The sequence below is a fragment of the Pristiophorus japonicus genome, chromosome 12, assembly GCF_044704955.1.
Source record: "Pristiophorus japonicus isolate sPriJap1 chromosome 12, sPriJap1.hap1, whole genome shotgun sequence".
In the NCBI taxonomy this organism is placed as follows: domain Eukaryota; kingdom Metazoa; phylum Chordata; class Chondrichthyes; family Pristiophoridae; genus Pristiophorus; species Pristiophorus japonicus.
Window position 1 is genome coordinate 71,893,951 of NC_091988.1, and position 27,393 is coordinate 71,921,343.

General features: G+C 66.2%; 1 protein-coding gene across 1 annotated transcript in view; it reads right to left on the reverse strand.

The window, feature by feature from the left end:
• Positions 1–27,393, reverse strand: part of LOC139276780 (uncharacterized) — a 158,503-nt gene that overhangs the window by 116,515 nt on the left and 14,595 nt on the right. The window lies entirely within an intron of this gene.

The following is a 27,393-nucleotide window of genomic DNA, read 5'->3' on the forward strand; positions in this document are numbered from 1 at the left end:
GACAGTGATGGCGAGCGGGGATGGTGGCGGTGAGCGGGGACGATGAGCGGGGACGGTGTGTCGGTGAACGGGGATGGTGAGCGGGGATGGGGACGGTGAGCAGAGATGATGATTGTGAGCGGGAACGGTGATTGTGAGCGGGGATGGTGACGATGAGCGTCGATGGTGACAGTGATTGGGGACGGTGAGCGGGGACAGTGTGACGGTGAGTGGGGACAGTGTGTCGGTGAGCAAGGACGGTGAACGGTGACGGTCCGCGGGGACGGTGACGGCGAACGGGGACGGTGAGCGGGGACGGTGAGCGGGGACGGTGTGTCGGTGAGCGGGGACGGTGAGCGGGGACGGTGTGTCGGTGAGCGGGGACGGTGAGCGGGGACGGTGTGTCGGTGAGCGGGGACGGTGAGCGGGGACGGTGTGTCGGTGAGCGGGGACGTTGAGCGGGGACAGTGACAGTGAGTGGGGACGGTGAGCAGGGATGCTGACGGTGCGTTGTAGAGCGGGGACGGTGTGTCGGTGAGTGGGGACAGTGAGTCGGTGAGCGGGGACGGTGTGTCGGTGAGCGGGGACGGTGAGCAGGGATGGTGTGTCGGTGAGCGGGGACGGAGACGGTGACAGTGAGAGGGACAGTGAGAGGGGATGGTGTGACGGTGAGCGAGAACGGTGAAAGTGACAGTGAGCGGGGACGGTGTGTCGGTGAGCGGGGACGGTGTGTCGGTGAGCGGGGACGGTGAGCGGGGACGTTGTGAGGGTGAGCGGGGACCGTGAGCGGGGACACTGATGGTGAGCGGGGATGGTGACTGTGAACGGGGACGGTGTGCTGGGACGGTGACAGTGAGTGTGGATGATGAGCGGGTACGGTGACGATGAGCGGGGACGGTGTGTCGGTGAGCGGGGATGGTGTGTCCGTGAGCGGGGACGGTGAGCGGGGATATTGTGTCGGTGAGAGGGGACGGTGTGTCGGTGAGCGGGGACAGTGAGTGGGGATGGTTTGTCGGTGAGCGGGTACAGTGTGTCGGTGAGCGGGGACAGTGTGTCGGAGACGGTGACGGTGAGCGGGGACGGTGAGCGGTGACGGTGTGTCGGTGAGCTGGGACCGTAAGTGGGTGGGTTACGGTGAGGGGGGGATGGTGAGCGGGACAGTGTGTCGGTGATCGATGACGGTGAGCGGACATGGTGACGGTGAGAGCAGGGGCAGTGATGTTGAGCGGGTACGGTGATGGTGAGCGGGGACAATGTGTCGGTGAGCGGGGACGATGTGTCGGTGAGCGGGGACGATGTGTCGGTGAGCGGGGACGATATGTCGGTGAGCGGGAAGGTGAGCGAGGACGGTGTGAAGGTGAGCCTGGATGGTGAGCAGGGACGGTGTGACGGTGAGCAGGGACGGTGTGACGGTACGGTGTGACGGTTAGTGGGTACGGTGAGTGAGGACGGCGTGACGGTGAGCATGGATGGTGAGTGAGGACGGGGTGTGACATAGAAACATAGAAAATAGGTGCAGGAGTAGGCCATTCGGCCCTTCGAGCCTGCACCACCATTCAATGAGTTCATGGCTGAACATACAACTTCAGTACCCCATTCCTGCTTTCTCACCATACCCCTTGATCCCCCGAGTAGTAAGGACTTCATCTAACTCCTTTTTGAATATATTTAGTGAATTGGCCTCAACTACTTTCTGTGGTAGAGAATTTCACAGGTTCACCACTCTCTGGGTGAAGAAGTTTCTCCTCATTTCGGTCCTAAATGGCTTACCCCTTATCCTCAGACTGTGACCCCTGGTTCTGGACTTCCCCAACATCAGGAACATTCTTCCTGCATCTAACCTGTCCAATCCCTTCAGAATTTTAAACGGTTCTATGAGGTCCCCTCTCATTCTTCTGAACTCCAGTGAATACAAGCCCAGTTGATCCAATCTTTCTTGATAGGTCAGTCCCGCCATCCCGGGAATCAGTCTGGTGAACCTTCGCTGCACTCCCTCAATAGCAAGAATGTCCTTCCTCAGGTTAGGAGACCAAAACTGTACACAATACTCCAGGTGTGGCCTCACCAAGGCCCTGTACAACTGTAGCAACACCTCCCTGCCCCTGTACTCAAATCCCCTCGCTATGAAGGCCAACATGCCATTTGCTTTCTTAACCGCCTGCTGTACCTGCATGCCAACCTTCAATGACTGATGTACCATGACACCCAGGTTTCATTGCACCTCCCCTTTTCCTAATCTGTCACCATTCAGATAATAGTCTGTCTCTCTGTTTTTACCATCAAAGTGGATAGCCTCACATTTATCCACATTATACTTCATCTGCCATGCATTTGCCCACTCACCTAACCTATCCAAGTCGCTCTGCAGCCTCATAGCATCCTCCTCGCAGCTCACACTGCCACCCAACTTAGTGTCATCCGCAAATTTGGAGATACTACATTTAATCCCCTCATCTAAATCATTAATGTTCAATGTAAACAGCTGGGGCCCCAGCACAGAACCTTGCGGTACCCCACTAGTCACTGCCTGCCATTCTGAAAAGTCCCCATTTACTCCTACTCTTTGCTTCCTGTCTGACAACCAGTTCTCAATCCATGTCAGCACACTACCCCCAATCCCATGTGCTTTAACTTTGCACATTAATCTCTTGTGTGGGACCTTGTCGAAAGCCTTCTGAAAGTCCAAATATACCACATCAACTGGTTCTCCCTTGTCCACTCTACTGGAAACATCCTCAAAAAATTCCAGAAGATTTGTCAAGCATGATTTCCCTTTCACAAATCCATGCTGACTTGGACCTATCATGTCACCTCTTTCCAAATGCACTGCTATGACATCCTTAATAATTATTCCATCATTTTACCCACTACCGATGTCAGGCTGACCGGTCTATAATTCCCTGTTATCTCTCTCCCTCCTTTTTTAAAAAGTGGGGTTACATTGGCTACCCTCCACTCGATAGGAACTGATCCAGAGGCAATGGAATGTTGGAAAATGACTGTCAATGCATCCACTATTTCCAAGGCCACCTCCTTAAGTATTCTGGGATGCAGTCCATCAGGCCCTGGGGATTTATCAGCCTTCAATCCCATCAATTTCCCCAACACAATTTCCCGACTAATAAGGATTTCCCTCAGTTCCTCCTCCTTACTAGACCCTCCGACCCCTTTTATATCCGGAAGGTTGTTTGTGTCCTCCTCTGTGAATACCGAACCAAAGTACTTGTTCAATTGGTCCGCCATTTCTTTGTTCCCCGTTATGACTTCCCCTGATTCTGACTGCAGGGGACCTACGTTTGTCTTTACTAACCTTTTTCTCTTTACATACGGTTAGCATGGATGGTGAGTGAGGACGGTGTGACGGTGATCGGGGCTGGTGAGCGGGGCGGTGTGACGGTGAGTGGGGATGGTGAGCGGGGACAGTGTGACGGTGAGTGGGAACGGTGTGTCGGTGAGCGGGGATGGTGAGTGGTGATGGTCCGCAGGGACGGGGTGGTGAGCGGGGACAGTGACGGTGAGCGGGGACAGTGAGTGGTGACGGTCCGCGGGGACGGTGACGGCGAGCGGGGACAGTGGAGGTGAGCGGGGACGGTGATCGGGGACAGTGACGGTGAGTGGGAACGGTGTGTCGGTGAGCGGGGACAGTGAGCGGAGAAGGTGTGTTGGTGAGCGGGGACGGTGAGGGTGAGCGGGGACGGTGTGACGGTGAGCAGTGACAGTGAGCGGGGAACAGTTGCGGTGAGTGGGGACGGTGTGACATTGAGCATGGATGGTGAGTGAGGACGGTATGACGGTGATCGGGGCTGGTGAGCGGGGCAGTGTGATGGCGAGTGGGGATGGTGAGCGGGGACAGTGTGACGGTGAGTGGGAACGGTGTGTCGGTGAGCGGAGATGGTGAGCGGGGACGGTGAGCGGGGACGGTGAGCGGGGACGGTGTGTCGGTGAGTGGGGACGGTGAGCGGGGACAGTGACGGTGAGCGGGGACGGTGTGTCGGCGAGCGGGGACGGTGTGTCGGTGAGTGGGGACGGTGAGCGGGGACAGTGACAGTGCGCGGGGACGGTGTGTCGGTGAGTGGGGATGGTGAGTGGTGACGGTCCGCGGGGACGGTGACGGCGAGCGGGGACGGTGTGACGGTGAGCGGGGACGGTGTGTCAGTGAGCGGGGACGGTGTGTCGGTGAGCGGGGACGGTGTGTCGGTGAGCGGGGACGGTGAGTCGGTGAGTGGGGACGGTGTCGGTGAGTGGGGACGGTGAGCAGTGACGGTGTGTCGGTGAGGGGGGACGTTGATTGGTGACGGTGAGCGGGGGCGGTGTGACGGTGAGCGGGGACAGTGAGCAGGGACGGTGAGCGGGGACAGTGAGCAGGGACGGTGAGCGGGGACGGTGACGGTGAGTGCGGACGGTGAGCGCGGACGGTGAGTCGGTGAGCGGGGACGGTGAGTCGGTGAGCGGAGGTGGTGTTGGTGAGTGGGGACGGTGAGCAGTGACGGTGTGTCGGTGAGGGGGGACGTTGATCGGTGACGGTGAGCGGGGACGGTGTGACGGTGAGCGGGGGCGGTGTGACGGTGAGCGGGGACAGTGAGCAGGGACGGTGAGCGCGGACGGTGAGCGGGGACAGTGAGCAGGGACAGTGAGCAGGGACGGTGAGCGGGGACAGTGAGCGGGGACGGTGAGCGGGGACGGTGACGGTGAGCGCGGACGGTGAGCGCGGACGGTGAGCGCGGACGGTGAGTGGGGTCGATGACAATGAGCGGGGGCGGTGACTGTGAATGGGGACGGTGAGCGGGGGCGGTGTGACGGTGAGCGGGGACAGTGAGCAGGGACGGTGAGCAGGGACAGTGAGCAGGGACGGTGAGCGGGGACGGTGAGCGGGGACGGTGTGACGGTGAGTGGGGACGGTGTGTCAGTGAGCGGGGACGGTGTGTCAGTGAGCGAGGACGGTGTGTCGGTGAGCGGGGACGGTGTGTCGGTGAGCGGGGACGGTGAGTCGGTGAGTGGGGACGGTGAGCAGTGACGGTGTGTCGGTGAGGGGGGACGTTGATCGGTGATGGTGAGTGGGGACGGTGTGACGGTGAGCGGGGGCGGTGTGACGGGAAGCTGAGCGGGGACAGTGAGCAGGGACGGTGAGCGGGGACGGTGAGCAGGGACGGTGAGCAGGGACAGTGAGCAGGGACAGTGAGCAGGGACGGTGAGCGGGGACGGTGACGGTGAGTGCGGACGGTGAGTGGGGGCGGTGTGACGGTGAGCGGGGACAGTGAGCAGGGATGGTGAGCGGGGACAGTGAGCAGGGACAGTGAGCAGGGACAGTGAGCAGGGACAGTGAGCAGGGACAGTGAGCAGGGACAGTGAGCAGGGACAGTGAGCAGGGACAGTGAGCGGGGACGGTGAGCGGGGACGGTGACGGTGAGTGCGGACGGTGAGCGCGGACGGTGAGTGGGGTCGATGACAATGAGCGGGGGCGGTGACTGTGAATGGGGACGGTGAGCGGGGACGGTATGACGGTGATCGGGGCTGGTGAGCGGGGCGGTGTGATGGCGAGTGGGGATGGTGAGTGGGGACAGTGTGACGGTGAGTGGAAACGGTGTGTCGGTGAACGGAGATGGTGAGCGGGGACGGTGTGTCGGCGAGCGGGGACGGTGAGCGGGGACGGTGACGGTGAGTGCGGACGGTGAGCGCGGACGGTGAGCGCGGACGGTGAGTGGGGTCGATGACAATGAGCGGGGGCGGTGACTGTGAATGGGGACGGTGAGCGGGGACGGTATGACGGTGATCGGGGCTGGTGAGCGGGGAGGTGTGATGGCGAGTGGGGATGGTGAGTGGGGACAGTGTGACGGTGAGTGGAAACGGTGTGTCGGTGAGCGGAGATGGTGAGCGGGGACGGTGTGTCGGCGAGCGGGGACGGTGTGTCGGTGAGTGGGGACGGTGAGCGGGGACAGTGACGGTGAGCGGGGACAGTGTGTCGGCGAGCGGGGACGGTGTGTCGGCGAGCGGGACGGTGTGACAGTGACAGTGAGCGGGGACGGTGTGTCGGTGAGTGGGGATGGTGAGTGGCGACGGTCCGCGGGGACGGTGACGGCGAGCGGGGACGGTGTGACGGTGAGCGGGGACGGTGTGACGGTGAGCGGGGACGGTGTGTCGGTGAGGGGGGACGTTGATCAGTGACGGTGTGACGGTGAGCGGGGACAGTGAGCGGGGACAGTGAGCGGGGACAGTGAGCGGGGACAGTGAGCGGGGACAGTGAGCGGGGACAGTGAGCGGGGACAGTGAGCGGGGACAGTGAGCGGGGACAGTGAGCGGGGACAGTGAGCGGGGACAGTGAGCGGGGACAGTGAGCGGGGACAGTGAGCGGGGACAGTGAGCGGGGACAGTGAGCGGGGACAGTGAGCGGGGACGGTGAGCGGGGACGGTGAGCGGGGACAGTGAGCGGGGACAGTGAGCGGGGACAGTGAGCGGGGACAGTGAGCGGGGACAGTGAGCGGGGACAGTGAGCAGGGACGGTGAGCGGGGACGGTGACGGTGAGTGCGGACGGTGAGCGCGGACGGTGAGCGCGGACGGTGAGCAGGGACAGTGAGCAGGGACGGTGAGCAGGGACGGTAACGGTATGTCAGCGACGGTGTGTCAGTGAGCGGGGATGGTGAGCGGGGACGGTGAGCGGGGACGGTGACGGTGAGTGCGGACGGTGAGCGCGGACGGTGAGCGCGGACGGTGAGTGGGGTCGATGACAATGAGCGGGGGCGGTGACTGTGAATGGGGATGGTGAGCGGGTGCGGTGTGACGGTGAGCGGGGACAGTGAGCAGGGACGGTGAGCAGGGACAGTGAGCAGGGACGGTGAGCAGGGACGGTAACGGTATGTCAGCGACGGTGTGTCAGTGAGCGGGGATGGTGAGCGGGGACGGTGAGCGGGGACGGTGAGCAGGGATGGGGACGGTGTCAGTGACGGTGAGCATGGACAGTGTGTCGGTGAGCTGGGACGGCGAGCGGGGACGGTGTGTCGGTGAGCTGGATGGTGAGCAGGGACGGTGTGTCGGTGAGGGGGACGTTGATCGGTGACGGTGAGCGGAGACGGTGTGACGGTGAGTGGGGACGGTGAGCGGGGACGCTGACGGTGAGCGCAGACAGTGAGCGGGGACGATGACTGTGAATGGGGACGGTGAGTGGGGATGGTGATGGTGTGTTGGTGAGCGGGGACGATGAGTGGGGACGGTGTGTCGGTGAGCGGGGACGGTGAGCGGGGACGGTGAGCGGGGACGTTGTGACGGTGAGCATTGACGGTGAGTGAGGATGGTGAGATGGTGAGCGGGGGCGGTGAGCGGGGTTGGTGAGCGGGGACGGTGTGACAGTGAGCATGGACGGTGAGTGGGGACGGTGACGGTAAGCGGGGACGGTAAGCAGGGACGGTGACGGTGAGCGCAGACAGTGAGCGGGGACGATGACTGTGAATGGGGACGGTGAGTGGGGATGGTGTTGGTGTGTTGGTGAGCGGGGACGATGAGTGGGGACGGTGTGTCGGTGAGCGGGGACGGTGAGCGGGGTCGGTGAGCGGGGATGGTGATGGTGAGCGGGGACGGTGATGGTGACGGTAAGCAGGTTCGGTGTGTCGGTGAGGGGGACGTTGATCGGTGACGGTGAGTGGGGACGGTGTGACAGTGAGCAGGGATGGTGAGCGGGGACGCTGACGGTGAGCGGGGACGATGAGTGGGGACGGTGTGTCGGTGAGTGGGGACGGTGAGCGGGGACGATGACGATGAGCGGGGACAGTGACTCAATGGGGACGGTGAGCTGAGATGGTGACGGTGTGTCGGTGAGCGGGGACGATGAGTGGAGACGGTGTGTCGGTGAGCGGGGACGGTAAGCGTTGACGGTCAGCGGGGACGGTGACAGCGAGCGGGGATGGTGGCGGTGAGCGGGGACGGTGACGGTGAGTGGGGACGGTGTGACGGTGAGCATGGACGGTGAGTGAGGATGGTGACGTGAGTGGGGACAGTGAGTCGGTGAGCATGGACGGTGAGCGAGGACAGTGAGTCGGTGAGCGGGGACGGTGAGTCGGTGAGCGGAGGTGGTGTCGGTGAGTGGGGACGGTGAGCAGTGACGGTGTGTCGGTGAGGGGGGACGTTGATCGGTGACGGTGAGCGGGGACGGTGTGACGGTGAGCGGGGGCGGTGTGACGGTGAGTGGGGACAGTGAGCAGGGACGGTGAGCGCGGACGGTGAGCGGGGACAGTGAGCAGGGACAGTGAGCAGGGACGGTGAGCGGGGACAGTGAGCGGGGACGGTGAGCGGGGACGGTGACGGTGAGCGCGGACGGTGAGCGCGGACGGTGAGCGCGGACGGTGAGCGCGGACGGTGAGCGCGGACGGTGAGTGGGGTCGATGACAATGAGCGGGGGTGGTGACTGTGAATGGGGACGGTGAGCGGGGGCGGTGTGACGGTGAGCGGGGACAGTGAGCAGGGACGGTGAGCAGGGACAGTGAGCAGGGACGGTGAGCGGGGACGGTGAGCGGGGACGGTGTGACGGTGAGTGGGGACGGTGTGTCAGTGAGCGGGGACGGTGTGTCAGTGAGCGAGGACGGTGTGTCGGTGAGCGGGGACGGTGTGTCGGTGAGCGGGGACGGTGTGTCGGTGAGCGGGGACGGTGTGTCGGTGAGCGGGGACGGTGAGTCGGTGAGTGGGGACGGTGAGCAGTGACGGTGTGTCGGTGAGGGGGGACGTTGTGACGGTGAGCGGGGGCGGTGTGACGGGAAGGTGAGCGGGGACAGTGAGCAGGGACGGTGAGCGGGGACGGTGAGCAGGGACGGTGAGCAGGGACAGTGAGCAGGGACAGTGAGCAGGGACGGTGAGCGGGGACGGTGACGGTGAGTGCGGACGGTGAGTGGGGGCGGTGTGACGGTGAGCGGGGACAGTGAGCAGGGATGGTGAGCGGGGACAGTGAGCAGGGACAGTGAGCAGGGACAGTGAGCAGGGACAGTGAGCAGGGACGGTGAGCGGGGACGGTGAGCGGGGACGGTGACGGTGAGTGCGGACGGTGAGCGCGGACGGTGAGCGCGGACGGTGAGTGGGGTCGATGACAATGAGCGGGGGCGGTGACTGTGAATGGGGACGGTGAGCGGGGACGGTATGACGGTGATCGGGGCTGGTGAGCGGGGCGGTGTGATGGCGAGTGGGGATGGTGAGTGGGGACAGTGTGACGGTGAGTGGAAACGGTGTGTCGGTGAGCGGAGATGGTGAGCGGGGACGGTGTGTCGGCGAGCGGGGACGGTGTGTCGGTGAGTGGGGACGGTGAGCGGGGACAGTGACGGTGAGCGGGGACAGTGTGTCGGCGAGCGGGGACGGTGTGTCGGCGAGCGGGGACGGTGTGACAGTGACAGTGAGCGGGGACGGTGTGTCGGTGAGTGGGGACGGTGAGTGGTGACGGTCCGCGGGGACGGTGACGGCGAGCGGGGACGGTGTGACGGTGAGCGGGAACGGTGTGACGGTGAGCGGGGACGGTGTGTCGGTGAGGGGGGACGTTGATCAGTGACGGTGTGACGGTGAGCGGGGACAGTGAGCGGGGACAGTGAGCGGGGACAGTGAGCGGGGACAGTGAGCGGGGACAGTGAGCGGGGACAGTGAGCGGGGACGGTGAGCGGGGACGGTGAGCGGGGACGGTGAGCGGGGACAGTGAGCGGGGACAGTGAGCGGGGACAGTGAGCGGGGACAGTGAGCGGGGACAGTGAGCGGGGACAGTGAGCGGGGACAGTGAGCGGGGACAGTGAGCGGGGACAGTGAGCGGGGACAGTGAGCGGGGACAGTGAGCGGGGACGGTGAGCAGGGACGGTGAGCGGGGACGGTGACGGTGAGTGCGGACGGTGAGCGCGGACGGTGAGCGCGGACGGTGAGCAGGGACGGTGAGCAGGGACGGTAACGGTATGTCAGCGACGGTGTGTCAGTGAGCGGGGATGGTGAGCGGGGACGGTGAGCGGGGACGGTGACGGTGAGTGCGGACGGTGAGCGCGGACGGTGAGCGCGGACGGTGAGCGCGGACGGTGAGTGGGGTCGATGACAATGAGCGGGGGCGGTGACTGTGAATGGGGATGGTGAGCGGGTGCGGTGTGACGGTGAGCGGGGACAGTGAGCAGGGACGGTGAGCAGGGACAGTGAGCAGGGACGGTGAGCAGGGACGGTAACGGTATGTCAGCGACGGTGTGTCAGTGAGCGGGGATGGTGAGCGGGGACGGTGAGCGGGGACGGTGAGCAGGGATGGGGACGGTGTCAGTGACGGTGAGCATGGACAGTGTGTCGGTGAGCTGGGACGGCGAGCGGGGACGGTGTGTCGGTGAGCTGGATGGTGAGCAGGGACGGTGTGTCGGTGAGGGGGACGTTGATCGGTGACGGTGAGCGGAGACGGTGTGACGGTGAGTGGGGACGGTGAGCGGGGACGCTGACGGTGAGCGCAGACAGTGAGCGGGGACGATGACTGTGAATGAGGACGGTGAGTGGGGATGGTGATGGTGTGTTGGTGAGCGGGGACGATGAGTGGGGACGGTGTGTCGGTGAGCGGGGACGGTGAGCGGGGACGGTGAGCGGGGACGTTGTGACGGTGAGCATTGACGGTGAGTGAGGATGGTGAGATGGTGAGCGGGGGCGGTGTGACGGTGAGCGGGGACAGTGAGCAGGGACGGTGAGCAGGGACAGTGAGCAGGGACGGTGAGCGGGGACGGTGAGCGGGGACGGTGTGTCAGTGAGCGAGGACGGTGTGTCGGTGAGCGGGGACGGTGTGTCGGTGAGCGGGGACGGTGTGTCGGTGAGCGGGGACGGTGAGTCGGTGAGTGGGGACGGTGAGCAGTGACGGTGTGTCGGTGAGGGGGGACGTTGTGACGGTGAGCGGGGGCGGTGTGACGGGAAGGTGAGCGGGGACAGTGAGCAGGGACGGTGAGCGGGGACGGTGAGCAGGGACGGTGAGCAGGGACAGTGAGCAGGGACAGTGAGCAGGGACGGTGAGCGGGGACGGTGACGGTGAGTGCGGACGGTGAGTGGGGGCGGTGTGACGGTGAGCGGGGACAGTGAGCAGGGATGGTGAGCGGGGACAGTGAGCAGGGACAGTGAGCAGGGACAGTGAGCAGGGACAGTGAGCAGGGACGGTGAGCGGGGACGGTGAGCGGGGACGGTGACGGTGAGTGCGGACGGTGAGCGCGGACGGTGAGCGCGGACGGTGAGTGGGGTCGATGACAATGAGCGGGGGCGGTGACTGTGAATGGGGACGGTGAGCGGGGACGGTATGACGGTGATCGGGGCTGGTGAGCGGGGCGGTGTGATGGCGAGTGGGGATGGTGAGTGGGGACAGTGTGACGGTGAGTGGAAACGGTGTGTCGGTGAGCGGAGATGGTGAGCGGGGACGGTGTGTCGGCGAGCGGGGACGGTGTGTCGGTGAGTGGGGACGGTGAGCGGGGACAGTGACGGTGAGCGGGGACAGTGTGTCGGCGAGCGGGGACGGTGTGTCGGCGAGCGGGGACGGTGTGACAGTGACAGTGAGCGGGGACGGTGTGTCGGTGAGTGGGGATGGTGAGTGGTGACGGTCCGCGGGGACGGTGACGGCGAGCGGGGACGGTGTGACGGTGAGCGGGAACGGTGTGACGGTGAGCGGGGACGGTGTGTCGGTGAGGGGGGACGTTGATCAGTGACGGTGTGACGGTGAGCGGGGACAGTGAGCGGGGACAGTGAGCGGGGACAGTGAGCGGGGACAGTGAGCGGGGACGGTGAGCGGGGACGGTGAGCGGGGACGGTGAGCGGGGACAGTGAGCGGGGACAGTGAGCGGGGACAGTGAGCGGGGACAGTGAGCGGGGACAGTGAGCGGGGACAGTGAGCGGGGACAGTGAGCGGGGACAGTGAGCAGGGACGGTGAGCGGGGACGGTGACGGTGAGTGCGGACGGTGAGCGCGGACGGTGAGCGCGGACGGTGAGCAGGGACGGTGAGCAGGGACGGTAACGGTATGTCAGCGACGGTGTGTCAGTGAGCGGGGATGGTGAGCGGGGACGGTGAGCGGGGACGGTGACGGTGAGTGCGGACGGTGAGCGCGGACGGTGAGCGCGGACGGTGAGCGCGGACGGTGAGCGCGGACGGTGAGCGCGGACGGTGAGTGGGGTCGATGACAATGAGCGGGGGCGGTGACTGTGAATGGGGATGGTGAGCGGGTGCGGTGTGACGGTGAGCGGGGACAGTGAGCAGGGACGGTGAGCAGGGACAGTGAGCAGGGACGGTGAGCAGGGACGGTAACGGTATGTCAGCGACGGTGTGTCAGTGAGCGGGGATGGTGAGCGGGGACGGTGAGCGGGGACGGTGAGCAGGGATGGGGACGGTGTCAGTGACGGTGAGCATGGACAGTGTGTCGGTGAGCTGGGACGGCGAGCGGGGACGGTGTGTCGGTGAGCTGGATGGTGAGCAGGGACGGTGTGTCGGTGAGGGGGACGTTGATCGGTGACGGTGAGCGGAGACGGTGTGACGGTGAGTGGGGACGGTGAGCGGGGACGCTGACGGTGAGCGCAGACAGTGAGCGGGGACGATGACTGTGAATGAGGACGGTGAGTGGGGATGGTGATGGTGTGTTGGTGAGCGGGGACGATGAGTGGGGACGGTGTGTCGGTGAGCGGGGACGGTGAGCGGGGACGGTGAGCGGGGACGTTGTGACGGTGAGCATTGACGGTGAGTGAGGATGGTGAGATGGTGAGCGGGGGCGGTGTGACGGTGAGCGGGGACAGTGAGCAGGGACGGTGAGCAGGGACAGTGAGCAGGGACGGTGAGCGGGGACGGTGAGCAGGGACGGTGTGTCAGTGAGCGAGGACGGTGTGTCGGTGAGCGGGGACGGTGTGTCGGTGAGCGGGGACGGTGTGTCGGTGAGCGGGGACGGTGAGTCGGTGAGTGGGGACGGTGAGCAGTGACGGTGTGTCGGTGAGGGGGGACGTTGTGACGGTGAGCGGGGGCGGTGTGACGGGAAGGTGAGCGGGGACAGTGAGCAGGGACGGTGAGCGGGGACGGTGAGCAGGGACGGTGAGCAGGGACAGTGAGCAGGGACAGTGAGCAGGGACGGTGAGCGGGGACGGTGACGGTGAGTGCGGACGGTGAGTGGGGGCGGTGTGACGGTGAGCGGGGACAGTGAGCAGGGATGGTGAGCGGGGACAGTGAGCAGGGACAGTGAGCAGGGACAGTGAGCAGGGACGGTGAGCGGGGACGGTGAGCGGGGACGGTGACGGTGAGTGCGGACGGTGAGCGCGGACGGTGAGCGCGGACGGTGAGTGGGGTCGATGACAATGAGCGGGGGCGGTGACTGTGAATGGGGACGGTGAGCGGGGACGGTATGACGGTGATCGGGGCTGGTGAGCGGGGCGGTGTGATGGCGAGTGGGGATGGTGAGTGGGGACAGTGTGACGGTGAGTGGAAACGGTGTGTCGGTGAGTGGGGACGATGAGCGGGGACAGTGACGGTGAGCGGGGACAGTGTGTCGGCGAGCGGGGACGGTGTGTCGGCGAGCGGGGACGGTGTGACAGTGACAGTGAGCGGGGACGGTGTGTCGGTGAGTGGGGATGGTGAGTGGTGACGGTCCGCGGGGACGGTGACGGCGAGCGGGGACGGTGTGACGGTGAGCGGGAACGGTGTGACGGTGAGCGGGGACGGTGTGTCGGTGAGGGGGGACGTTGATCAGTGACGGTGTGACGGTGAGCGGGGACAGTGAGCGGGGACAGTGAGCGGGGACAGTGAGCGGGGACAGTGAGCGGGGACAGTGAGCGGGGACGGTGAGCGGGGACGGTGAGCGGGGACGGTGAGCGGGGACAGTGAGCGGGGACAGTGAGCGGGGACAGTGAGCGGGGACAGTGAGCGGGGACAGTGAGCGGGGACAGTGAGCGGGGACAGTGAGCGGGGACAGTGAGCGGGGACAGTGAGCGGGGACAGTGAGCGGGGACAGTGAGCGGGGACGGTGAGCGGGGACGGTGAGCAGGGACGGTGAGCGGGGACGGTGACGGTGAGTGCGGACGGTGAGCGCGGACGGTGAGCGCGGACGGTGAGCAGGGACGGTGAGCAGGGACGGTAACGGTATGTCAGCGACGGTGTGTCAGTGAGCGGGGATGGTGAGCGGGGACGGTGAGCGGGGACGGTGACGGTGAGTGCGGACGGTGAGCGCGGACGGTGAGCGCGGACGGTGAGCGCGGACGGTGAGTGGGGTCGATGACAATGAGCGGGGGCGGTGACTGTGAATGGGGATGGTGAGCGGGTGCGGTGTGACGGTGAGCGGGGACAGTGAGCAGGGACGGTGAGCAGGGACAGTGAGCAGGGACGGTGAGCAGGGACGGTAACGGTATGTCAGCGACGGTGTGTCAGTGAGCGGGGATGGTGAGCGGGGACGGTGAGCGGGGACGGTGAGCAGGGATGGGGACGGTGTCAGTGACGGTGAGCATGGACAGTGTGTCGGTGAGCTGGGACGGCGAGCGGGGACGGTGTGTCGGTGAGCTGGATGGTGAGCAGGGACGGTGTGTCGGTGAGGGGGACGTTGATCGGTGACGGTGAGCGGAGACGGTGTGACGGTGAGTGGGGACGGTGAGCGGGGACGCTGACGGTGAGCGCAGACAGTGAGCGGGGACGATGACTGTGAATGAGGACGGTGAGTGGGGATGGTGATGGTGTGTTGGTGAGCGGGGACGATGAGTGGGGACGGTGTGTCGGTGAGCGGGGACGGTGAGCGGGGACGGTGAGCGGGGACGTTGTGACGGTGAGCATTGACGGTGAGTGAGGATGGTGAGATGGTGAGCGGGGGCGGTGTGACGGTGAGCGGGGACAGTGAGCAGGGACGGTGAGCAGGGACAGTGAGCAGGGACGGTGAGCGGGGACGGTGAGCAGGGACGGTGTGTCAGTGAGCGAGGACGGTGTGTCGGTGAGCGGGGACGGTGTGTCGGTGAGCGGGGACGGTGAGTCGGTGAGTGGGGACGGTGAGCAGTGACGGTGTGTCGGTGAGGGGGGACGTTGTGACGGTGAGCGGGGGCGGTGTGACGGGAAGGTGAGCGGGGACAGTGAGCAGGGACGGTGAGCGGGGACGGTGAGCAGGGACGGTGAGCAGGGACAGTGAGCAGGGACAGTGAGCAGGGACGGTGAGCGGGGACGGTGACGGTGAGTGCGGACGGTGAGTGGGGGCGGTGTGACGGTGAGCGGGGACAGTGAGCAGGGATGGTGAGCGGGGACAGTGAGCAGGGACAGTGAGCAGGGACAGTGAGCAGGGACAGTGAGCAGGGACGGTGAGCGGGGACGGTGAGCGGGGACGGTGACGGTGAGTGCGGACGGTGAGCGCGGACGGTGAGCGCGGACGGTGAGTGGGGTCGATGACAATGAGCGGGGGCGGTGACTGTGAATGGGGACGGTGAGCGGGGACGGTATGACGGTGATCGGGGCTGGTGAGCGGGGCGGTGTGATGGCGAGTGGGGATGGTGAGTGGGGACAGTGTGACGGTGAGTGGAAACGGTGTGTCGGTGAGCGGAGATGGTGAGCGGGGACGGTGTGTCGGCGAGCGGGGACGGTGTGTCGGTGAGTGGGGACGGTGAGCGGGGACAGTGACGGTGAGCGGGGACAGTGTGTCGGCGAGCGGGGACGGTGTGTCGGCGAGCGGGGACGGTGTGACAGTGACAGTGAGCGGGGACGGTGTGTCGGTGAGTGGGGATGGTGAGTGGTGACGGTCCGCGGGGACGGTGACGGCGAGCGGGGACGGTGTGACGGTGAGCGGGAACGGTGTGACGGTGAGCGGGGACGGTGTGTCGGTGAGGGGGGACGTTGATCAGTGACGGTGTGGGGGGACGTTGATCAGTGACGGTGTGACGGTGAGCGGGGACAGTGAGCGGGGACAGTGAGCGGGGACAGTGAGCGGGGACAGTGAGCGGGGACGGTGAGCGGGGACGGTGAGCGGGGACAGTGAGCGGGGACAGTGAGCGGGGACAGTGAGCGGGGACAGTGAGCGGGGACAGTGAGCGGGGACAGTGAGCGGGGACAGTGAGCGGGGACAGTGAGCGGGGACAGTGAGCAGGGACGGTGAGCGGGGACGGTGACGGTGAGTGCGGACGGTGAGCGCGGACGGTGAGCGCGGACGGTGAGCAGGGACGGTGAGCAGGGACGGTGAGCAGGGACGGTAACGGTATGTCAGCGACGGTGTGTCAGTGAGCGGGGATGGTGAGCGGGGACGGTGAGCGGGGACGGTGACGGTGAGTGCGGACGGTGAGCGCGGACGGTGAGCGCGGACGGTGAGCGCGGACGGTGAGCGCGGACGGTGAGTGGGGTCGATGACAATGAGCGGGGGCGGTGACTGTGAATGGGGATGGTGAGCGGGTGCGGTGTGACGGTGAGCGGGGACAGTGAGCAGGGACGGTGAGCAGGGACAGTGAGCAGGGACGGTGAGCAGGGACGGTAACGGTATGTCAGCGACGGTGTGTCAGTGAGCGGGGATGGTGAGCGGGGACGGTGAGCGGGGACGGTGAGCAGGGATGGGGACGGTGTCAGTGACGGTGAGCATGGACAGTGTGTCGGTGAGCTGGGACGGCGAGCGGGGACGGTGTGTCGGTGAGCTGGATGGTGAGCAGGGACGGTGTGTCGGTGAGGGGGACGTTGATCGGTGACGGTGAGCGGAGACGGTGTGACGGTGAGTGGGGACGGTGAGCGGGGACGCTGACGGTGAGCGCAGACAGTGAGCGGGGACGATGACTGTGAATGAGGACGGTGAGTGGGGATGGTGATGGTGTGTTGGTGAGCGGGGACGATGAGTGGGGACGGTGTGTCGGTGAGCGGGGACGGTGAGCGGGGACGGTGAGCGGGGACGTTGTGACGGTGAGCATTGACGGTGAGTGAGGATGGTGAGATGGTGAGCGGGGGCGGTGTGACGGTGAGCGGGGACAGTGAGCAGGGACGGTGAGCAGGGACAGTGAGCAGGGACGGTGAGCGGGGACGGTGAGCAGGGACGGTGTGTCAGTGAGCGAGGACGGTGTGTCGGTGAGCGGGGACGGTGTGTCGGTGAGCGGGGACGGTGTGTCGGTGAGCGGGGACGGTGAGTCGGTGAGTGGGGACGGTGAGCAGTGACGGTGTGTCGGTGAGGGGGGACGTTGTGACGGTGAGCGGGGGCGGTGTGACGGGAAGGTGAGCGGGGACAGTGAGCAGGGACGGTGAGCGGGGACGGTGAGCAGGGACGGTGAGCAGGGACAGTGAGCAGGGACAGTGAGCAGGGACGGTGAGCGGGGACGGTGACGGTGAGTGCGGACGGTGAGTGGGGGCGGTGTGACGGTGAGCGGGGACAGTGAGCAGGGATGGTGAGCGGGGACAGTGAGCAGGGACAGTGAGCAGGGACAGTGAGCAGGGACGGTGAGCGGGGACGGTGAGCGGGGACGGTGAGCGGGGACGGTGACGGTGAGTGCGGACGGTGAGCGCGGACGGTGAGCGCGGACGGTGAGTGGGGTCGATGACAATGAGCGGGGGCGGTGACTGTGAATGGGGACGGTGAGCGGGGACGGTATGACGGTGATCGGGGCTGGTGAGCGGGGCGGTGTGATGGCGAGTGGGGATGGTGAGTGGGGACAGTGTGACGGTGAGTGGAAACGGTGTGTCGGTGAGTGGGGACGATGAGCGGGGACAGTGACGGTGAGCGGGGACAGTGTGTCGGCGAGCGGGGACGGTGTGTCGGCGAGCGGGGACGGTGTGACAGTGACAGTGAGCGGGGACGGTGTGTCGGTGAGTGGGGATGGTGAGTGGTGACGGTCCGCGGGGACGGTGACGGCGAGCGGGGACGGTGTGACGGTGAGCGGGAACGGTGTGACGGTGAGCGGGGACGGTGTGTCGGTGAGGGGGGACGTTGATCAGTGACGGTGTGACGGTGAGCGGGGACAGTGAGCGGGGACAGTGAGCGGGGACAGTGAGCGGGGACGGTGAGCGGGGACGGTGAGCGGGGACGGTGAGCGGGGACAGTGAGCGGGGACAGTGAGCGGGGACAGTGAGCGGGGACAGTGAGCGGGGACAGTGAGCGGGGACAGTGAGCGGGGACAGTGAGCGGGGACAGTGAGCGGGGACAGTGAGCGGGGACGGTGAGCAGGGACGGTGAGCGGGGACGGTGACGGTGAGTGCGGACGGTGAGCGCGGACGGTGAGCGCGGACGGTGAGCAGGGACGGTGAGCAGGGACGGTAACGGTATGTCAGCGACGGTGTGTCAGTGAGCGGGGATGGTGAGCGGGGACGGTGAGCGGGGACGGTGACGGTGAGTGCGGACGGTGAGCGCGGACGGTGAGCGCGGACGGTGAGCGCGGACGGTGAGCGCGGACGGTGAGCGCGGACGGTGAGCGCGGACGGTGAGTGGGGTCGATGACAATGAGCGGGGGCGGTGACTGTGAATGGGGATGGTGAGCGGGTGCGGTGTGACGGTGAGCGGGGACAGTGAGCAGGGACGGTGAGCAGGGACAGTGAGCAGGGACGGTGAGCAGGGACGGTAACGGTATGTCAGCGACGGTGTGTCAGTGAGCGGGGATGGTGAGCGGGGACGGTGAGCGGGGACGGTGAGCAGGGATGGGGACGGTGTCAGTGACGGTGAGCATGGACAGTGTGTCGGTGAGCTGGGACGGCGAGCGGGGACGGTGTGTCGGTGAGCTGGATGGTGAGCAGGGACGGTGTGTCGGTGAGGGGGACGTTGATCGGTGACGGTGAGCGGAGACGGTGTGACGGTGAGTGGGGACGGTGAGCGGGGACGCTGACGGTGAGCGCAGACAGTGAGCGGGGACGATGACTGTGAATGAGGACGGTGAGTGGGGATGGTGATGGTGTGTTGGTGAGCGGGGACGATGAGTGGGGACGGTGTGTCGGTGAGCGGGGACGGTGAGCGGGGACGGTGAGCGGGGACGTTGTGACGGTGAGCATTGACGGTGAGTGAGGATGGTGAGATGGTGAGCGGGGGCGGTGTGACGGTGAGCGGGGACAGTGAGCAGGGACGGTGAGCAGGGACAGTGAGCAGGGACGGTGAGCGGGGACGGTGAGCAGGGACGGTGTGTCAGTGAGCGAGGACGGTGTGTCGGTGAGCGGGGACGGTGTGTCGGTGAGCGGGGACGGTGTGTCGGTGAGCGGGGACGGTGAGTCGGTGAGTGGGGACGGTGAGCAGTGACGGTGTGTCGGTGAGGGGGGACGTTGTGACGGTGAGCGGGGGCGGTGTGACGGGAAGGTGAGCGGGGACAGTGAGCAGGGACGGTGAGCGGGGACGGTGAGCAGGGACGGTGAGCAGGGACAGTGAGCAGGGACAGTGAGCAGGGACGGTGAGCGGGGACGGTGACGGTGAGTGCGGACGGTGAGTGGGGGCGGTGTGACGGTGAGCGGGGACAGTGAGCAGGGATGGTGAGCGGGGACAGTGAGCAGGGACAGTGAGCAGGGACAGTGAGCAGGGACAGTGAGCAGGGACGGTGAGCGGGGACGGTGAGCGGGGACGGTGACGGTGAGTGCGGACGGTGAGCGCGGACGGTGAGCGCGGACGGTGAGTGGGGTCGATGACAATGAGCGGGGGCGGTGACTGTGAATGGGGACGGTGAGCGGGGACGGTATGACGGTGATCGGGGCTGGTGAGCGGGGCGGTGTGATGGCGAGTGGGGATGGTGAGTGGGGACAGTGTGACGGTGAGTGGAAACGGTGTGTCGGTGAGTGGGGACGATGAGCGGGGACAGTGACGGTGAGCGGGGACAGTGTGTCGGCGAGCGGGGACGGTGTGTCGGCGAGCGGGGACGGTGTGACAGTGACAGTGAGCGGGGACGGTGTGTCGGTGAGTGGGGATGGTGAGTGGTGACGGTCCGCGGGGACGGTGACGGCGAGCGGGGACGGTGTGACGGTGAGCGGGGACGGTGTGACGGTGAGCGGGGACGGTGTGTCGGTGAGGGGGGACGTTGATCAGTGACGGTGTGACGGTGAGCGGGGACAGTGAGCGGGGACGGTGAGCGGGGACGGTGAGCGGGGACGGTGAGCGGGGACAGTGAGCGGGGACGGTGAGCGGGGACAGTGAGCGGGGACGGTGAGCGGGGACGGTGAGCGGGGACAGTGAGCGGGGACAGTGAGCAGGGACGGTGAGCGGGGACGGTGACGGTGAGTGCGGACGGTGAGCGCGGACGGTGAGCGCGGACGGTGAGCAGGGACGGTGAGCAGGGACGGTGAGCAGGGACGGTAACGGTATGTCAGCGACGGTGTGTCAGTGAGCGGGGATGGTGAGCGGGGACGGTGAGCGGGGACGGTGACGGTGAGTGCGGACGGTGAGCGCGGACGGTGAGCGCGGACGGTGAGCGCGGACGGTGAGTGGGGTCGATGACAATGAGCGGGGGCGGTGACTGTGAATGGGGATGGTGAGCGGGTGCGGTGTGACGGTGAGCGGGGACAGTGAGCAGGGACGGTGAGCAGGGACAGTGAGCAGGGACGGTGAGCAGGGACGGTAACGGTATGTCAGCGACGGTGTGTCAGTGAGCGGGGATGGTGAGCGGGGACGGTGAGCGGGGACGGTGAGCAGGGATGGGGACGGTGTCAGTGACGGTGAGCATGGACAGTGTGTCGGTGAGCTGGGACGGCGAGCGGGGATGGTGTGTCGGTGAGCTGGATGGTGAGCAGGAACGGTGTGTCGGTGAGGGGGACGTTGATCGGTGACGGCGAGCGGGGACGGTGTGACGGTGAGCGGGGACGGTGTGACGGTGAGTGGGGACGGTGAGCGGGGACGCTGACGGTGAGCGCAGACAGTGAGCGGGGACGATGACTGTGAATGAGGACGGTGAGTGGGGATGGTGATGGTGTGTTGGTGAGCGGGGACGATGAGTGGGGACGGTGTGTCGGTGAGCGGGGACGGTGAGCGGGGACGGTGAGCGGGGACGTTGTGACGGTGAGCATTGACGGTGAGTGAGGATGGTGAGATGGTGAGCGGGGGCGGTGTGACGGTGAGCGGGGACAGTGAGCAGGGACGGTGAGCAGGGACAGTGAGCAGGGACGGTGAGCGGGGACGGTGAGCGGGGACGGTGTGACGGTGAGTGGGGACGGTGTGTCAGTGAGCGGGGACGGTGTGTCAGTGAGCGAGGACGGTGTGTCGGTGAGCGGGGACGGTGTGTCGGTGAGCGGGGACGGTGTGTCGGTGAGCGGGGACGGTGAGTCGGTGAGTGGGGACGGTGAGCAGTGACGGTGTGTCGGTGAGGGGGGACGTTGATCGGTGATGGTGAGTGGGGACGGTGTGACGGTGAGCGGGGGCGGTGTGACGGGAAGGTGAGCGGGGACAGTGAGCAGGGACGGTGAGCGGGGACGGTGAGCAGGGACGGTGAGCAGGGACAGTGAGCAGGGACAGTGAGCAGGGACGGTGAGCGGGGACGGTGACGGTGAGTGCGGACGGTGAGTGGGGGCGGTGTGACGGTGAGCGGGGACAGTGAGCAGGGATGGTGAGCGGGGACAGTGAGCATAGACAGTGAGCAGGGACAGTGAGCAGGGACAGTGAGCAGGGACGGTGAGCGGGGACGGTGAGCGGGGACGGTGACGGTGAGTGCGGACGGTGAGCGCGGACGGTGAGCGCGGACGGTGAGTGGGGTCGATGACAATGAGCGGGGGCGGTGACTGTGAATGGGGACGGTGAGCGGGGACGGTATGACGGTGATCGGGGCTGGTGAGCGGGGCGGTGTGATGGCGAGTGGGGATGGTGAGTGGGGACAGTGTGACGGTGAGTGGAAACGGTGTGTCGGTGAGCGGAGATGGTGAGCGGGGACGGTGTGTCGGCGAGCGGGGACGGTGTGTCGGTGAGTGGGGACGGTGAGCGGGGACAGTGACGGTGAGCGGGGACAGTGTGTCGGCGAGCGGGGACGGTGTGTCGGCGAGCGGGGACGGTGTGACAGTGACAGTGAGCGGGGACGGTGTGTCGGTGAGTGGGGATGGTGAGTGGTGACGGTCCGCGGGGACGGTGACGGCGAGCGGGGACGGTGTGACGGTGAGCGGGGACGGTGTGACGGTGAGCGGGGACGGTGTGTCGGTGAGGGGGGACGTTGATCAGTGACGGTGTGACGGTGAGCGGGGACAGTGAGCGGGGACAGTGAGCGGGGACAGTGAGCGGGGACAGTGAGCGGGGACAGTGAGCGGGGACAGTGAGCGGGGACAGTGAGCGGGGACAGTGAGCGGGGACAGTGAGCGGGGACAGTGAGCGGGGACAGTGAGCGGGGACAGTGAGCGGGGACAGTGAGCGGGGACAGTGAGCGGGGACAGTGAGCGGGGACGGTGAGCGGGGACGGTGAGCGGGGACAGTGAGCGGGGACAGTGAGCGGGGACAGTGAGCGGGGACGGTGAGCGGGGACGGTGAGCGGGGACAGTGAGCGGGGACAGTGAGCGGGGACAGTGAGCAGGGACGGTGAGCGGGGACGGTGACGGTGAGTGCGGACGGTGAGCGCGGACGGTGAGCGCGGACGGTGAGCAGGGACAGTGAGCAGGGACGGTGAGCAGGGACGGTGAGCAGGGACGGTGAGCAGGGACGGTGAGCAGGGACGGTAACGGTATGTCAGCGACGGTGTGTCAGTGAGCGGGGATGGTGAGCGGGGACGGTGAGCGGGGACGGTGACGGTGAGTGCGGACGGTGAGCGCGGACGGTGAGCGCGGACGGTGAGTGGGGTCGATGACAATGAGCGGGGGCGGTGACTGTGAATGGGGATGGTGAGCGGGTGCGGTGTGACGGTGAGCGGGGACAGTGAGCAGGGACGGTGAGCAGGGACAGTGAGCAGGGACGGTGAGCAGGGACGGTAACGGTATGTCAGCGACGGTGTGTCAGTGAGCGGGGATGGTGAGCGGGGACGGTGAGCGGGGACGGTGAGCAGGGATGGGGACGGTGTCAGTGACGGTGAGCATGGACAGTGTGTCGGTGAGCTGGGACGGCGAGCGGGGATGGTGTGTCGGTGAGCTGGATGGTGAGCAGGAACGGTGTGTCGGTGAGGGGGACGTTGATCGGTGACGGCGAGCGGGGACGGTGTGACGGTGAGCGGGGACGGTGTGACGGTGAGCGGGGACGGTGTGTCGATGAGGGGGGACGTTGATCAGTGACGGTGTGACGGTGAGCGGGGACAGTGAGCGGGGACAGTGAGCGGGGACAGTGAGCGGGGACAGTGAGCGGGGACAGTGAGCGGGGACAGTGAGCGGGGACAGTGAGCGGGGACAGTGAGCGGGGACAGTGAGCGGGGACAGTGAGCGGGGACGGTGAGCGGGGACGGTGAGCGGGGACGGTGAGCGGGGACGGTGAGCGGGGACGGTGAGCGGGGACAGTGAGCGGGGACAGTGAGCGGGGACAGTGAGCGGGGACAGTGAGCGGGGACAGTGAGCGGGGACAGTGAGCGGGGACAGTGAGCAGGGACGGTGAGTGCGGACGGTGAGTGCGGACGGTGAGCGCGGACGGTGAGCGCGGACGGTGAGCGCGGACGGTGAGCGCGGACGGTGAGCGCGGACGGTGAGCGCGGACGGTGAGCAGGGACAGTGAGCAGGGACGGTGAGCAGGGACGGTGAGCAGGGACGGTAACGGTATGTCAGCGACGGTGTGTCAGTGAGCGGGGATGGTGAGCGGGGACGGTGAGCGGGGACGGTGACGGTGAGTGCGGACGGTGAGCGCGGACGGTGAGCGCGGACGGTGAGCGCGGACGGTGAGCGCGGACGGTGAGCGCGGACGGTGAGTGGGGTCGATGACAATGAGCGGGGGCGGTGACTGTGAATGGGGATGGTGAGCGGGTGCGGTGTGACGGTGAGCGGGGACAGTGAGCAGGGACGGTGAGCAGGGACAGTGAGCAGGGACGGTGAGCAGGGACGGTAACGGTATGTCAGCGACGGTGTGTCAGTGAGCGGGGACGGTGAGCGGGGACGGTGAGCAGGGATGGGGACGGTGTCAGTGACGGTGAGCATGGACAGTGTGTCGGTGAGCTGGGACGGCGAGCGGGGATGGTGTGTCGGTGAGCTGGATGGTGAGCAGGGACGGTGTGTCGGTGAGGGGGACGTTGATCGGTGACGGTGAGCGGAGACGGTGTGACGGTGAGTGGGGACGGTGAGCGGGGACGCTGACGGTGAGCGCAGACAGTGAGCGGGGACGATGACTGTGAATGGGGACGGTGAGTGGGGATGGTGATGGTGTGTTGGTGAGCGGGGACGATGAGTGGGGACGGTGAGCGGGGACGTTGTGACGGTGAGCATTGACGGTGAGTGAGGATGGTGAGATGGTGAGCGGGGGCGGTGAGCGGGGTTGGTGAGCGGGGACGGTGTGACAGTGAGCATGGACGGTGAGTGGGGACGGTGACGGTGAGCGGGGACGGTAAGCAGGGACGGTGACGGTGAGCACAGACAGTGAGCGGGGACGATGACTGTGAATGGGGACGGTGAGTGGGGATGGTGTTGGTGTGTTGGTGAGCGGGGACGATGAGTGGGGACGGTGTGTCGGTGAGCGGGGATGGTGAGCGGGGTCGGTGAGCGGGGATGGTGATGGTGAGCGGGGACGGTGATGGTGACGGTAAGCAGGTTCGGTGTGTCGGTGAGGGGGACGTTGATCGGTGACGGTGAGTGGGGACGGTGTGACAGTGAGCAGGGATGGTGAGCGGGGACGCTGACGGTGAGCGGGGACGATGAGTGGGGACGGTGTGTCGGTGAGTGGGGACGGTGAGCGGGGACGATGACGATGAGCGGGGATGGTGATGGTGACGGTGAGCAGGGACGGTGATCGGTGACGGTGAGCGGGGACGGTGTGATGGTGAGCAGGGATGGTGAGCGGGGACGCTGACGGTGAGCACGGATGGTGAGCAGGGACGATGGCGATGAGTGGGGATGGTGTGTCGGTGAGCGGGGACGGTGAGCACGGACGGTGAGCAGGGACGATGGCGATGAGTGGGGACGGTGTGTCGGTGAGCGGGGACGGTGAGCACGGACGGTGAGCAGGGACGATGGCGATGAGTGGGGATGGTGTGTCGGTGAGCGGGGACGGTGAGCACGGACGGTGAGCAGGGACGATGGCGATGAGTGGGGACGGTGTGTCGGTGAGCGGGGACGGTGAGCGCGGACGTTGAGCGGGGACGGTGACGATGAGCGGGGACGGTGACTGTGAATGGGGACGGTGAGCGGGGATGGTGACGGTGTGTCGGTGAGCGGGGACGATGAGTGGAGACAGTGCGTCGGTGAGCGGGGACGGTGAGCGTTGACGGTCCGCGGGGATGGTGACGGCGAGCGGGGACGGTGACGGTGACGGCGAGCGCAGACGGTGACGGTGACGGCGAGCGGGGACGGCGAGCGGGGACGGTGACGGCGAGCGGGGACGGTGACGGCGAGCGGGGACGGTGACGGCGAGCGGGGACGGTGACCGGGAGCGGGGACGGTGACGGTGAGTGGGGACGGTGTGACAGTGAGCATGGACGGTGAGTGGTGACGGTGAGTGGGGACAGTGAGTCGGTGAGCGGGGACAGTGTGCGTGGACAGTGTGACGGTGAGCATGGACGGTGAGCGGGGACGGTGTGTCAGTGAGCTGGTACCGTGAGAGGGGATGGTTACGGTGAGGGGGGCACGGTGGACGGGGACGGTGTGTCGGTGAGCGGTGGCAATGACGTTGAGTGGGGGAAGGTGAGCGGAGACGGTGAGTGGGTACGGTGACGGTGAGCGGGATCGGTGTGTCGGTGAGCTGGGACGGTGTGTCGGTGAGCGGGGCCGATGACGGTGAGCGGGGACGGGGACGGTGAGCGGGGACGGGGACGGTGAGCGGGGATGGTGTGTCGGTGAGCGGGGACGGTGAGCAGGGACAGTGAGGGTGAGTGAGGTTGGTGAGTGGTAGGGTGTGACGCTGAGCCGGGACGGTGAGTGGGGACGGTGAACGGGGACAATGTGACGGTGAGTGGGAACGGTGTGACGGTGAGCAGGGACGGTGTGACGGTGAGCGGGTATGGTGAGCGGGGACAGTGAGCGGGGACGGTGTGTTGGTGAGCGAGGGCGGTGAGCGGTGACGGTGTGCAGGTATGGTGTGACGGTGAGCGGGGACAGTGTAATGGTGAGCAGGGACAGTGTAATGGTGAGCGGGGATGGTATATCAGTGAGCGGGGACAGTGAGCGGGGACAGTGTGCCAGTGAGCAGGGACGGTGAGCGTGGACGGTGAGCGGGGATAATGATGGTGAACGGGGACGGTGTGTCGATGAGCGGGGATGGTGAGTGGCGACAATGACGGCGGGGACGGTGTGTCAGTGAGCGGGGACGGTGAGTGGGGTCGGTGACGGTGAGCAGGGAAGGTGTGCCGGTATGGTGAGCGGGGACAGTGTTTTGGTGAGCGGGGACGGAGAGCGGGGAAGGGGGGACGGAGAGCGGGGAAGGTGTGACGGTGAGCGGGGACAGTGAGCAGTGACGGTGTGCAGGTACGGTGTGACGGTGAGCGGGGACGGTGTAACAGTGAGCGGGGATGGTATGTCGGTGAGCGGGGACAATGACGGCAAACGGGGACGGTGTGTCGGTGAGCGGGGACAGCGTGTCGGTGAGCGGGGACAGCGTGTCGGTGAGCGGGGACAGCGTGTCGGTGAGCGGGGATGGTGATGGTGTGTCGGTGAGCTGGGACGATGAGCGAGGACGGTGTGTCGGTGTGCGGGGACGGTGTGTCGGTGAGCTGGGACGATGAGCGAGGACGGTGTGTCGGTGTGCGGGGACGGTGTGTCGGTAAGCTGGGATGGTGAGAGGGGGCGGTTACGGTGAGGGGAGATGATGAGCGGAGACGGTATGTCGGTGAGCGGGGATGCTGTGTCGGTGAGCGGGGATGGTGATGGTCTGTCGGTGAGCTGGGACGATGAGCGAGGACGGTGTGTCGGTGTGCGGGGACGGTATGTCGGGGAGCGGGGATGCTGTGTCGGTGAGCGGGGATGGTGATGGTGTGTCGGTGAGCTGGGACGATGAGCGAGGACGGTGTGTCGGTGTGCGGGGACGGTATGTCGGGGAGCGGGGACGGTGTGGCGGTGAGCGGGAACGGTTAAGGTGACGGGGGGGACGGTGACGAGGGAGGACGGTGAACGGGGACGGTGTGTCCGTGAGCAGGGACGGTAATGGTGAGCGGGGACAGTGAGTGGGGACAGTGAGTGGGGACAGTGATTGGGGACGATGAGCAGGGACGGTGTGTCAGTGAGCGGGGACGGTGATCGGTGATGGTGTGCAGGGACGGCGTGATAGTGAGCGGGGACTGTAAGCGGGGACACTGACGGTGAACGGGGACGGTGTGCGGGGACGGCGTGTCGGTGAGCGGCGACGGTGACAGTGAGCAGGGACAGTGTGTCGGTGAGCGGGGACAGTGTGTCGGTGAGCGGGGACAGTGATGATGAGCAGGGACGGTGTGTCGGTGAGCGGGGATGATGAGCGGGGAGGGTGACTGTGAGCGGTGACGGTGTGCGGTGACGGTGTGCGGGGAC